This window comes from Prionailurus viverrinus, chromosome B2 (assembly GCF_022837055.1).
Source record: "Prionailurus viverrinus isolate Anna chromosome B2, UM_Priviv_1.0, whole genome shotgun sequence".
NCBI lineage: Eukaryota > Metazoa > Chordata > Mammalia > Carnivora > Felidae > Prionailurus > Prionailurus viverrinus.
In genome coordinates, this window is record NC_062565.1 from 90348401 (window position 1) to 90362499 (window position 14099).

Here is a 14099-nt window from a genome sequence, read left to right on the forward strand (position 1 = left end):
CTGAAATTCGATGTCAAAATATATGCAAAAATCTTGCAAAAGAGCCATTTTCAGGCAAAACAGTTATATATGACTGGCTGAACTCATTGAATAATCTCATACAGAGAAACATATTCACAGTCAGGCACCTTGTGTTGTTTTAAAAACAACAAATGTGGCTATTTGAAAAAGCCAAGATGACTAATTTATTTCAGTTTTAATTCTGTTATTTAGATCATGAAAAACCAATGCTTAATAAAGATTTTGGGTGATACACAAAAATAGTGTTTAATAGGTAAAAATGAACTTTTATGACAATTGCTTTTTAAGCATTTCCACAAGGTCAATAAGGAAAATATGGATTACATATTCAGAATAATAGGTTTGGGCACATATATGCATTTTTGGAAATGATGATTTAAGTTTAAGACATAGGTAAACATTTTTCAATGAATTATGTATAGCAATATCTGTTACCTCCCAAATCATTTATGTATTTAAATATCTCTTCTCCAAATATAATCTATAGGTATATGACTCCCTAAGTTTTAGTCAACAGTCATGCTAATAAGTATGTTTCTAAGGCTAATGGCTTTATGTCTAAGATTGGGAGTATAATAGATAAGGCTAAATATTATTATTTTTTTTTAACGTTTAACAAAAAAAACATTTTGCTAGGTCAGAAGGCTCGCCTGTGATTGACAATTCCTAGGCTATTAAAGTTTTAACCCAAATCTCTTCAGCTCCACCTTTCCATCTCCCTATACCTTTTCCTTTATTCATCTCCTGGCTCTTGAATTCTCTGAAGAAGATAGGAACTTCAGAGAGTGGGAAAAGGAGTTATCTGTAAAAGAATACGATGTGTGGAAAGAACCCTGAAAGTAAACTGTAACCTTTAATCTAAAACCTTTGTTCATGTCGTTACAAACCAGACAAGGTAAGAACCCTGTGACCTTGGCAGTTACTGCGATTAAAACCTTTATTGAGCATCTCCTGTAAATGTTGCAATTTAAAGTAAAGGCAAATGGGTGTATTTGTAAAAATTCTATACAATTGAAATTTTATGAATCCTTTGGTCATATTTATAAGAAGTTTCTTGCTTTACTAATTCGCCTAATTTCCAATTTGAGAAATTCATCCATTGAATAATAAATTCCTATCAATGAAAATAACCTTCTTGTCCTTTACCTTGTCTTGTTAGCTGTGGCAGGTAGCTGCCTTCCTTCCCTCTAGGTATATGAACATGAAAAAAGCTAAACATGAAAAGCTACTGTTAACAATATTTTGTGCTTCATAAGGCTTAGAAAATACCATAATCTTATCTTTCTCATTCTTATTTCTTATTCTTACACCTTAGTAGACACTGCTTGTTAGTTAAACATACAGAAACAAAATATTAATTCACTGATCATTGATAAATATTAGCTATTAGAAATTTTAAGCATTATTTATTTAAATTATGTTCGTATTTTAAATATTGTTAATATTTACATAGAAAGTTTTTTTTACAATCTTTCATACAAGGAATCTCTCAATTCTTTTCTTTTCTTTTTTTTAATGTTTATTTATTTATTTTTTATTTTTATTTTTATTATTTTTATTTTTTTATTTTTTTTTTCTGAAATTTATTGACAAATTGGTTTCCATACAACACCCAGTGCTCATCCCAAAAGGTGCCCTCCTCAATACCCATCACCCACCCTCTCCTCCCTCCCACCCCCCATCAACCCTCAGTTTGTTCTCAGTTTTTAACAGTCTCTTATGCTTTGGCTCTCTCCCACTCTAACCTCTTTTTTTTTTTTTTCCTTCCCCTCCCCCATGGGTTCCTGTTAAGTTTCTCAGGATCCACATAAGAGTGAAACCATATGGTATCTGTCTTTCTCTGTATGGCTTATTTCACTTAACATCACACTCTCCAGTTCCATCCACGTTGCTACAAAAGGCCATATTTCATTTTTTCTCATTGCCACGTAATATTCCATTGTGTATATAAACCACAATTTCTTTATCCATTCATCAGTTGATGGACACTCAGGCTCTTTCCATAATTTGGCTATTGTTGAGAGTGCTGCTATGAACATTGGGGTACAAGTGGCCCTATGCATCAGTGCTCCTGTATCCCTTGGATAAATTCCTAGCAGTGCTATTGCTGGGTCATAGGGTAGGTCTATTTTTAATTTTCTGAGGAACCTCCACACTGCTTTCCAGAGCGGCTGCACCAATTTGCATTCCCACCAACAGTGCAAGAGGGTTCCCGTTTCTCCACATCCTCTCCAGCATCTAGAGTCTCCTGATTTGTTCATTTTGGCCACTCTGACTGGCGTGAGGTGATACCTGAGTGTGGTTTTGATTTGTATTTCCCTGATAAGGAGCGACGCTGAACATCTTTTCATGTGCCTGTTGGCCATCCGGATGTCTTCTTTAGAGAAGTGTCTATTCATGTGTTCTGCCCATTTCTTCACTGGGTTATTTGTTTTTTGGGTGTGGAGTTTGGTGAGCTCTTTAGAGATTTTGGATACTAGCCCTTTGTCCGATATGTCATTTGCGAATATCTTTTCCCATTCCGTTGGTTGCCTTTTAGTTTTGTTGGTTGTTTCCTTGGCTGTGCAGAAGCTTTTTATCTTCATAAGGTCCCAGCAATTCACTTTTGCTTTTAATTCCCTTGCCTTTGGGGATGTGTCGAGGAAGAGATTGCTACGGCTGAGGTCAGAGAGGTCTTTTCCTGCTTTCTCCTCTAAGGTTTTGATGGTTTCCTGTCTCACATTTAGGTCCTTTATCCATTTTGAGTTTATTTTTGTGAATGGTGTGAGAAAGTGGTCTAGTTTCAACCTTCTGCATGTTGCTGTCCAGTTCTCCCAGCACCATTTGTTAAGGAGGCTGTCTTTTTTCCATTGGATGTTCTTTCCTGCTTTGTCAAAGATGAGTTGGCCATACGTTTGTGGGTCTAGTTCTGGGGTTTCTATTCTATTCCATTGGTCTATGTGTCTGTTTTGGTGCCAATACCATGCTGTCTTGATGATGACAGCTTTGTAGTAGAGGCTAAAGTCTGGGATTGTGATGCCTCCTGCTTTGGTCTTCTTCTTCAAAATTCCTTTGGCTATTCGGGGCCTTTTGTGGTTCCATATGAATTTTAGGATTGCTTGTTCTAGTTTCGAGAAGAATGCTGGTGCAATTTTGATTGGGATTGCATTGAATGTGTAGATAGCTTTGGGTAGTATTGACATTTTGACAATATTTATTTTTCCAATCCATGAGCAGGGAATGTCTTTCCATTTCTTTAAATCTTCTTCAATTTCCTTCAGAAGCTTTCTATAGTTTTCAGCATACAGATCCTTTACATCTTTGGTTAGATTTATTCCTAGGTATTTTATGCTTCTTGGTGCAATTGTGAATGGGATCAGTTTCTTTGTCTTTCTGTTGCTTCATTGTTAGTGTATAAGAATGCAATTGATTTCTGTACATTGATTTTGTATCCTGCAACTTTGCTGAATTCCTGTATCAGTTCTAGCAGACTTTTGGTGGAGTCTATCGGATTTTCCATGTATAATATCATGTCATCTGCAAAAAGCGAAAGCTTGACTTCATCTTTGCCAATTTTGATGCCTTTGATTTCCTTTTGTTGTCTGATTGCGGATGCTAGAACTTCTAGCACTATGTTAAACAGCAGCGGTGAGAGTGGGCATCCTTGTCGTGTTCCTGATCTCAGGGAAAAAGCTTTCAGTTTTTCCCCGTTGAGGATGATGTTAGCTGTGGGCTTTTCATAAATGGCTTTTATGATGTGTAAGTATGTTCCTTCTATCCCGACTTTCTCAAGGGTTTTTATTAAGAAAGGGTGCTGGATTTTGTCGAAGGCCTTTTCTGCATCGATTGACAGGATCATATGGTTCTTCTCTCTTTTTTTGTTAATGTGATGTATCACGTTGATTGATTTGCGAATGTTGAACCAGCCCTGCATCCCAGGAATGAATCCCACTTGATCATGGTGAATAATTCTTTTTATATGCCGTTGAATTCGATTTTCTAGTATCTTATTGAGAATTTTTGCATCCATATTCATCAGGGATATTGGCCTGTAGTTCTCTTTTTTTACTGGGTCTCTGTCTGGTTTAGGAATCAAAGTAATACTGGCTTCATAGAATGAGTCTGGAAGTTTTCCTTCCCTTTCTATTTCTTGGAATAGCTTGAGAAGGATAGGTATTATCTCTGCTTTAAACGTCTGGTAGAACTCCCCTGGGAAGCCATCTGGTCCTGGACTCTTATTTGTTGGGAGATTTTTGATAACCGATTCAATTTCTTCGCTGGTTATGGGTCTGTTCAAGCTTTCTATTTCCTCCTGATTGAGTTTTGGAAGAGTGTGGGTGTTCAGGAATTTGTCCATTTCTTCCAGGTTGTCCAATTTGTTGGCATATAAGTTTTCATAGTATTCCCTGATAATTGTTTGTATCTCTGAGGGATTGGTTGTAATAATTCCATTTTCATTCATGATTTTATCTATTTGGGTCATCTCCCTTTTCTTTTTGAGAAGCCTGGCTAGAGGTTTGTCAATTTTGTTTATTTTTTCAAAAAACCAACTCTTGGTTTCGTTGATCTGCTCTACAGTTTTTTTAGTTTCTATATTGTTTATTTCTGCTCTGATCTTTATTATTTCTCTTCTTCTGCTGGGCTTAGGCTGCCTTTGCTGTTCTGCTTCTAGTTCCTTTAGGTGTGCTGTTAGATTTTGTATTTGGGATTTTTCTTGTTTCTTGAGATAGGCCTGGATGGCAATGTATTTTCCTCTCAGGACTGCCTTTGCTGCGTCCCAAAGCGTTTGGATTGTTGTATTTTCATTTTCGTTTGTTTCCATATATTTTTTAATTTCTTCTCTAATTGCCTGGTTGACCCACTCATTCGTTAGTAGGGTGTTCTTTAACCTCCATGCTTTTGGAGGTTTTCCAGACTTTTTTCTGTGGTTGATTTCAAGCTTCATAGCATTGTGGTCTGAAAGTAAGCATGGTATAATTTCAATTCTTGTAAACTTATGAAGGGCTGTTTTGTGACCCAGTATATGATCTATCTTGGAGAATGTTCCATGTGCACTCGAGAAGAAAGTATATTCTGTTGCTTTGGGATGCAGAGTTTTAAATATATCTGTCAAGTCCATCTGATCCAATGTGTCATTCAGGGCCCTTGTTTCTTTATTGACCGTGTGTCTAGATGATCTATCCATTTCTGTAAGTGGTGTATTAAAGTCCCCTGCAATTACCACATTCTTATCAATAAGGTTGCTTATGTTTATGAGTAATTGTTTTATATATTTGGGGGCTCCGGTATTCGGTGCATAGACATTTGTAATTGTTAGCTCTTCCTGATGGATAGACCCTGTAACTATTATATAATGTCCTTCTTCATCTCTTGTTACAGCCTTTAATTTAAAGTCTAGTTTGTCTGATATAAGTATGGCTACTCCAGCTTTCTTTTGGCTTCCAGTCGCATGATAAATAGTTCTCCATCCCCTCACTCTCAATCTAAAGGTATCCTCAGGTCTAAAATGAGTCTCTTGTAGACAGCAAATAGATGGGTCTTGTTTTTTTATCCATTCTGATACCCTATGTCTTTTGGTTGGCGCATTTAATCCATTTACATTCAGTGTTATTATAGAAAGATACGGGTTTAGAGTCATTGTGATGTCTGTATGTTTTATGCTTATAGTGATGTCTCTGGGACTTTGTCTCACAGGGTCCCCCTTAGGATCTCTTGTAGGGCTGGTTTAGTGGTGACAAATTCCTTCAGTTTTTGTTTGTTTGGGAAGACCTTTATCTCTCCTTCTATTCTAAATGACAGACTTGCTGGATAAAGGATTCTCGGCTGCATATTTTTTCTGTCTAGCACCCTGAAAATCTCGTGCCAATTCTTTCTGGCCTGCCAAGTTTCAAAAGAGAGATCAGTCACGAGTCTTATAGGTCTCCCTTTATATGTGAGGGCACGTTTACCCCTTGCTGCTTTCAGAATTTTCTCTTTATCCTTGTATTTTGCCAGTTTCACTATGATATGTCGTGCAGAAGATCGATTCAAGTTACGTCTGAAGGGAGTTCTCTGTGCCTCTTGGATTTCAATGCCTTTTTCCTTCCCCAGTTCAGGGAAGTTCTCAGCTATTATTTCTTCAAGTACCCCTTCAGCACCTTTCCCTCTCTCTTCCTCCTCTGGGATACTAATTATGCATATATTATTTCTTTTTAGTGTATCACTTAATTCTCTAATTTTCCCCTCATACTCCTGGATTTTTTTTATCTCTCTTTTTCTCAGCTTCCTCTTTTTCCATAACTTTATCTTCTAGTTCACCTATTCTCTCCTCTGCCTCTTCAAGCCGAGCTGTGGTGGTTTCCATTTTGTTATGCATTTCGTTTAAAGCGTTTTTCAGCTCCTCGTGACTGTTCCTTAGTCCCTTGATCTCTGTAGCAAGAGATTCTCTGCTGTCCTGTATACTGTTTTCAAGCCCAGCGATTAATTTTATGACTATTATTCTAAATTCACTTTCTGTTATATTATTTAAATCCTTTTCGATCAGCTCATTAGCTGTTGTTATTTCCTGGAGATTCTTCTGAGGGGAGTTCTTCCGCTTGGTCATTTTGGATAGTCCCTGGCGTGGTGAGGACCTGCAGGGCACTTCCCCTGTGCTGTGGTGTATAACTGGAGTTGGTGGGCGGGGCCGCAGTCAGACCTGATGTCTGCCCCCAGCCCACTGCTGGGGCCACAGTCAGACTGGTGTGTGCCTTCTCTTCCCCTCTCCTAGGGGTGGGATTCACTGTGGTGTGGTGTGGCTCATCTGGGCTACTTGCACCCTGCCAGGCTTGTGATGCTGGGGATCTGGCGTATTAGCTGGGGTGGGTAGGCAAGGTGCTCCGGGGCAGGAGGGGCAGGCTTAGATTGCTTCTCCTTAGGTGATCCACTTCAGGAGGGGCCCTGTGGCAGCGGGAGGGAGTCAGATCCGCTGCCGGAGGTTTGGCTCTGCCGAAGCGCCGAGTTGGGTGTTTGCGCGGAGCGCGCAAGTTCCCTGGCAGGAACCGGTTCCCTTTGGGATTTCGGCTGGGGGATGAGAGGGGGAGATGGCGCTGGCAAGCGCCTTTGTTCCCCACCAAACTGAGCTCTGTTGTCAGGGGGCTCAGCAGCTCTCCCTCCCTTTGTCCTCCAGCCTTCCCGCTTTCCGAGCAGAGCTGTGAACTTATGACCTCCCAGACGCTAAGTCGCGCTTGCTGTCGGAACACAGTCCGCCCGGCCCCTCCGCTTTTGCCAGCCAGACTCAGGGGCTCTGCTTGGCCGGCGAGCCGCCCCTCCGCCCTGGCTCCCTCCCGCCAGTCTGTGGAGCGCGCACCGCCTCGCCGCCCTTCCTACCCTCTTCCGTGGGCCTCTCGTCTGCTTTTGGCTCCGGCGACTCTGTTCTGATAATCCTCTGGCAGTTTTCTGGGTTATTTAGGCAGGTGTAGATGGAATCTAAGTGATCAGCAGGACGTGCGGTGAGCCCAGCGTCCTCCCAAGCCGCCATCTTGCCGCAACTCCCTCTTATTTATTTTTTAAAAATTTTTAACATTTATTCATTTTTGAAAGGCAGAGAGAGACAGAGCGTGAACAGGGGAGGGGCAGAGAGAGGGGGAGACACAGAATCTGAAGCAGACTCCAGCCTCCAAGCTGTCAACACAGAGCCTGACATGGGGCTCGAACCCACAAACCATGAGACCATAACCTAAGCTGGAGTTAGATGCTTAACCGATTGTGCCACCCAGGTGCCCAAGAATCTCTCAATTCTTAGGTAACATTTCATTATATCTAAGCGCCATTTTCATCCAGGACAACTCCCTCTAATGGTTATAATGAGAATCAGTGCTTTCTCTGACTTACTTCACTTAGCATAAAACTTTCTAGGTCTATCCATGTTGTAAATGGCAGGATTTCATTCTTTATCTAATATTCTATTGTACATGTATACATGTTCTTTATCCATTCATCAGTTGGTGGACATTTGGGCTCTTTCCATAATTTGGCTATTGTAGATAATGCTTTTGTAAACATTGGGGTGCATTTCACTCATATATGGAATTTAATAAACAAAACAATCATAGGGGGAAAAAAGAGAGGCAAATCAAGAAGCTGACTCTTAACTATAGAGAATAAACTGATGGTTACCAGAGGGGAGGTGGGTGAGGGGATGGGTGAAATAGGAATGGGGATTCAGTAGGGCACTTGTCATGATGAGCACTGGGTATTGTATATGTAAGTGTTGAGTCACTAAATTGTGCACGTGAAACTAACATTGCACTGTATGTTAACTAACTGGAATTTAAATAAAAATTAAAAAAAAAGAAAACCAGTGTTAAATAAGATTAACTTAATAAATACTCCTTTGCAGAAAACTATCTACATTATCTCTATCAACCCTCATGGTACCTCTGGGGTGAACCCATCCACCCAGGTATTACATGAAAGTACTTCCCCCTTGAAATTTCTAGGCATAAAACTATTTTTCATTTACTAAATTGCAAGTTTTGATGCTTATTTGAAATATAACTCCAGAAAACTGGTCCTAAATAGTTGAAGACATCTTTTTGTAGGAAGATTTTCTTCTTAAGAAAAAAAAAAAGGAAATTTATGCTTGTGAGGTTGGTGTTGAGAGAAGACTGACAGTGTCAGTTTAATGTATTCTGATTCACATTGTTCATCTATATACACTGACATCTTCATACATACACAATTTATTCATGATGGGTAGGACAAGCAAATGGAGGAATGAATATAAAGGAAATTAGATGTTTTTTTTAAAGAAAAAGAGTGTTAAGAAGTCTGAAAAGTGATAAGAAAACGTACATGGCAAAGAAGAGCATGATGTAGAGAATAAATCAAAAGAACAGATGATGAGTTCACTTACATTGCAGCAATATTTCACACAAGTTTGATTATTTAAAAAAAAATCCTAACATAATAATCCTCAACTATTTTTCAATGAACATAATCATGTTGATGGGATTAAGAGGATCTAATGAGCCAGCTTTATGGCTACTTGTCTCATTAATACTTTCAAGTTAAATATCAGGAAAAAATTATATGGGGAAAAATCCTGCTGCTAATACCTAGCAAAATTAATAAGGATGTTTCAATAGCCATAAAGCACAAAATGTAACACTTACACTTACCTGCTATACTCCTGCTCCATACCCCCCACACTGATGAGTAAGAAATACACTATATATGTATTTTTAATGTTTATTTATTTTTGAGAGAGAGACACACAGAGTGCTAGTGGGGGAGGGTCAGAAAGGGAGGGAGACACAGAATCTGAAACAGGCTTCAGGCTCTGAGCTGTCACCACAGAGCCTGATGCGGGGCTCGAACTCACAGACTGCAAGATCATGACCTGAGCCGAAGTCAAACGCTTAACTGATGGAGCCACCCAGGTGCCCCTCCAGTTAATCTTTAATCTACAGTGAGCACCTTTAGAAACTGTTAAAAGGTAAACTGAGGCACATTAAAATTTTTTTCAAGAGTTTGAATGAACATCAATTGAAATCAAGTAACACCAAACTGAAAGTGGTTGGGAGTGCCCCATCGACAGGGACAAGGGGAAAAGTTTTTATAGAGAAGGTGCAGAAGCAACACAAGAAAATTATTTGATTGGCTTAGCTTACACTTGTCCTATTTGGGAAAGCCTAGTTGGCTGTTTGTGCCTGGTTGTTCTTAAGTGTTATTTTTCTCCGATTCAAGGGCATAGACTTCAGCATAGGGTTTCATTTGCTTACATAGGGTACCAAAGCATTAGGGGCACTTCGGTCTAATGGCCTCCTTGTTTAATTACTTGAACAAAACATAGTACCAGTTTTAGCTCAAAACACTTCAGACCGTAAAGAGAAGCAGAAGAAAGGGGATCACTCCCATGACCCCGTCTCTATCTGTTGACTATCTAGACAGCAGCTACAATGACCTGATCTAACCATGGCAAACCAGGCTTCGTCACCATTTACAGCTAGAAAGAAAACCTTCTAGGGATTACTCTCACTTGTCAGCTTCCCATATATCTCTAAGTGACAAAGGAAGCTGGAGAGAAGGGACTAACAGAGTTTATCCTAATGAATATACCATGAGTTGGTGTTGATGATGAAAAATTATGGTCAGATAGGCTGAGGGTGTGTTTTAAACATACCTGCCTCTATATTTCTGCCTCTCATCTACTTTGAATAAGTAGAGCTGAACACTGTAATCAGTGTAGCCTAAACAACTGAACTTTATGTTCAAAGTTGAATGATACAAAGGCATTTCACTTTTTATCTCAAACATTCATGCCATCTTTCATCTGAATTCTTTTTCTAAGTAACCAGAGAGAAGCTTCTCTTCATTGGAATGATGAAGGAATTGGATCTCACATCTAGTGGTCTGACAGTCAGGAGCAGATGCAGATTTGTGGGTCCATTAGCTTATACAGTGGGGAGGGGTGCTCTTTAAGAAAAAAACAAGCCACAAATACAAATTTCAGTGCAAATGTTCCTTTAGAATGAGAAAAGACACGACACATTACAAATGTTAAAAAGCTAAAAATACCCTAAACACAAAATCCAGGAAAATAACATAATATTTTATTAATTGCCTAACAAGTACTTTTCTCCTACATGTTTTGGTTGCATAATCTTTAATTATCTCTTCAAATGACAACACATATGAAATATCATCTGTGTCACAGTTCAGAATCTATAGCCTTAGGAAACTATGTGATTTTGCATAAGCCTCAACTTTTTATGTCTGAGTTTTTTTTAAGTTTATTTATTTACTTAAAGAGAGAGAGACCTAGTGTGAGTTGGGGGGGGGGGGGAGACAGAGAGAGAGAGAGAGAGAGAGAGAGAGAGAGAGAAGGAGAGAGAGAGAATCCCAAGCAGGCTCTGCACCGTCAGCACAGTGCCTGATGCAAGGCTTGAACCCACAAAACCACGAGATCATGACCTGAAACGAAATTGAGAGTTGGATGCTAAACCAATTTAGCCACCCCAGCACCCCTGTCTGATGTTTTTTTTTCAGCCTAAGGAAAAACCAGTTATCATCTGGTGGGCACCAACTGTGCACGGATTTGGGGCATCTCTGGTTGGCCTCGGGGCTCTAGGAGATGCAGCCAGTAATGGTGGTGACTGGCGTGTGGGAGGCTGGCTTCTGGAGGTGCTGCTCGTGTAGCCCAGCTGCTCCACAGCTCAGTCCTTCAAACCAGCACCTACTCATGCTTTTGTTCCAAAACACTACCCCAGGTGTGGCTGCTACAAGCCAGCCAAGGCTTTCATCTTTCATGAAGCATCACCTGTAACTCTTTGACAGCACTCCCCACCTACCTCATGTTTACCGATGCCCCTACCTGACCTCCAGCTGCCTTCAAGCTCCTGGGTCCTACCTGAGCTCACTTTCTGGCAGCTTCTTTTGCACCGGCACCTTTCAGTCTCTGCATCTGGACTGCTCAAGCCTGGCCAAGGTAAGGAGTGCTGGCTGGGATCCAAGGCCTGCTGCTCAAATTTGTTTTACCTTTAATTTAAGGGATTTGCTTTCTTTGCTAGTGTTCTCGCCTCATACACTTGTTGGCCCCTTGCCACACACATGTCTTTGTCAGCTACTCACATATTCCATATCAAAAGCGATCTTAGGCTTATAGAGACCATAATGCTAATCATTTACTGACTTACTGATTTGAAGTTTAATTTCACTTTTATTATGGAGTTACATTTAGTGAACTTGGTTTGATGTAAGTAAATGCTTAACTTTTGATAAGTGATTAAGGTCTGGGATGCATTCTGACATGTTATCCCACTCATTCATGAATCACTCTCCAAATGTGTGAATAAAAATTAGTCTTCCTCTGCTCAAGCATTATCTAACATTTTAATTAGCACGTTCACAATCTCCTTTGACCTTGAACTATATTAGCTGGAAGGGAATGTTCTTTGCAGATTTCAAAACAGGTTAGAAAGTCCAGACTCTTACATTCTAGCCCTTCGTTTTATAAACTCTTTAGATTCTTTGGAAAACTCCAGTTTATCATTTTGCCAGAGAAGGTTTTCTTTTCTTTTCTTTTTTTTTAAACAATTGTTGGAAATACATTTTGAAGGAAATTTACTCTTTGCTTAGGAAGAACAGAGTATCTATGACATTGTTGGCAGTTGTGGCGTGGGATCAGCCAGAATAGGGCTCTGTCAATACTTTCATGGGACCTAGTTTTGCTTTCATGAGCCCCTTCCTCCATAAAAACTTAAAATTATACCTTATAATTCTATTGGTATAAATACAAATATAATCCAGTTTGGATTCTATTTATTTTTCCCTTTTGAATTTATAAGAAATAAAAACATTTTCATTGGCCTGTAAAAGTTTTGTAGGCCCTGGGCATTGTGGCTTCTGTGCCTAATGGATGAGTCATTTCTACTTATCTTTATATTTAAAAAAAATACAACAAAGTATTGACTTAGAAACTCAAAATGTCATGCTATTCCCTCAGCTTTGAATGAAGACGACTCACTTAAAAGCAAGGCTATAACCAGTCCATGGAGCCACCATGAAGCTTACTAGATGATGAGTGTAATTTATAATGCTAACAGTCAGTCTTGGGCCATATCATAGGTTTATTTCTGGAAATAAATATAAACTGAATGTAAACACTTCGAATATGTGGTGAACTCAATAATTAGAGCCAAAAATTGAGTGGGCAGGGAAAAAAACACACTCTGAGAATCAACTTCAGCAGATTCCAGTGTTATGTGACAAAGGTATGGAGATTTGTGAAGGAAGAAAGAGCAATGGGACAGCCTGTCTGATGAGCCACAACCAAAGGCAACATTTCAGCAGCCTCAGGAAGATGACCCTCCACCTAGTTGCTTGATGATGCTGGAAACTAATTTAACTGAGAATGCAGACTTTCAAATCCATAGTTAAAATATTGCTTATAATGTGAAAACTCCTGAGAAAATGAAGTATTGTACTAAATGCATGATGCAGAATTAAAGATCGCCACCTGAACTTTCTCTGAAAGCAGGTTGTGTTGAGGGGAAATGTTCTGGTTTTGCCTAGCTTTTAGAATCTAGAAGAGGCTATGGGAGCTCAAGATGGTTCGTTAGAAGCATAGGTCATCCACTGGCCTTCCCTGAAGGAAGAAGATAGCGTGGTGGGGGTGGGATGGGGAAGATACAAAGGGGGACAAGTACCCTTCTTCACAACTGATACTATAATCAGAGTAAGAGGGCAGTGGACTTTCTAAAGCAGTGTTAGAGAGTCCTGATCTTTTGATGTTGGTTGGAGTGTAGACTGGGATAGGACTGTGGAGACGAGAAGGTGCCATGACTAAAATTAGGCCAAGAGAACCAGCAGGGCTCCTGGTACAATTGTGCAGGTTGTGCACAGCTCAAGGGTGCCACATCTAAGGGAGGGTGGTTTATTTATTTGTAGACATCATAAGTTTGTGTATTTATTAAAACAGTTTTCTGGCTTATGGTAGTAGAGTACTTTGTTTTAATTAAATTGGCATATTTTGTCCATTTTCTGACAGATGGGAAGAAGAGAGTCTCTAAATTGCAGAAAGGCACATTTTGTTTAGTATCCTTGTACCCCTTCAGGAAGTTCCTTAGCTTGAAAAAATTCCTGCATTTTGTTCTCATTGAGGACAGGAGTCCTGTTTTGTTTTGTTCCCCGCCCCCATGATTTTTTTCCTATCACATAATATAGGAGCACAGTTTACCGACGAAATTGAACTTTCCCCAAGCTTTGTGCAGTGGCAGTATTGTAGCCAATGAGGTCTATCCGAGGCGTGATTATTGCTAATTGAAATTGAACTTTCCCAAGAACCATCGTAGTCACCAGCCAAATGTGACTGTTGAGCATTTGAAATATGGCTTGTTTGGATGGAGATGCACTGTATGTGTAAAACACGCTGGATTTCTAAGACAAAGTGTGAAAAATATAAAATAGTTCCTCAATGACAAGTTTATATTGAAAATACATGGGAATGATAATTTTTAATATAATGGGTTAAATGAAATATATTAAAATTAATTTCACCTGTTTATTTTTAGTTTTTAAATGTGCCTACTAGAGGGGCACCTGGGTGGCTCAGTCCGTTGAGCATCAGACTCTTGATT

At 39.6% G+C, this 14099-nt stretch overlaps 1 non-coding gene across 1 annotated transcript; it reads left to right on the plus strand.

The window, feature by feature from the left end:
* Positions 1 to 13721: 13721 nt before the first annotated feature.
* Positions 13722 to 13861, plus strand: LOC125166963 (U4 spliceosomal RNA). Its single transcript, XR_007152645.1, has one exon. It is a non-coding gene; the product is annotated as a U4 spliceosomal RNA (small nuclear RNA).
* Positions 13862 to 14099: the final 238 nt, after the last annotated feature.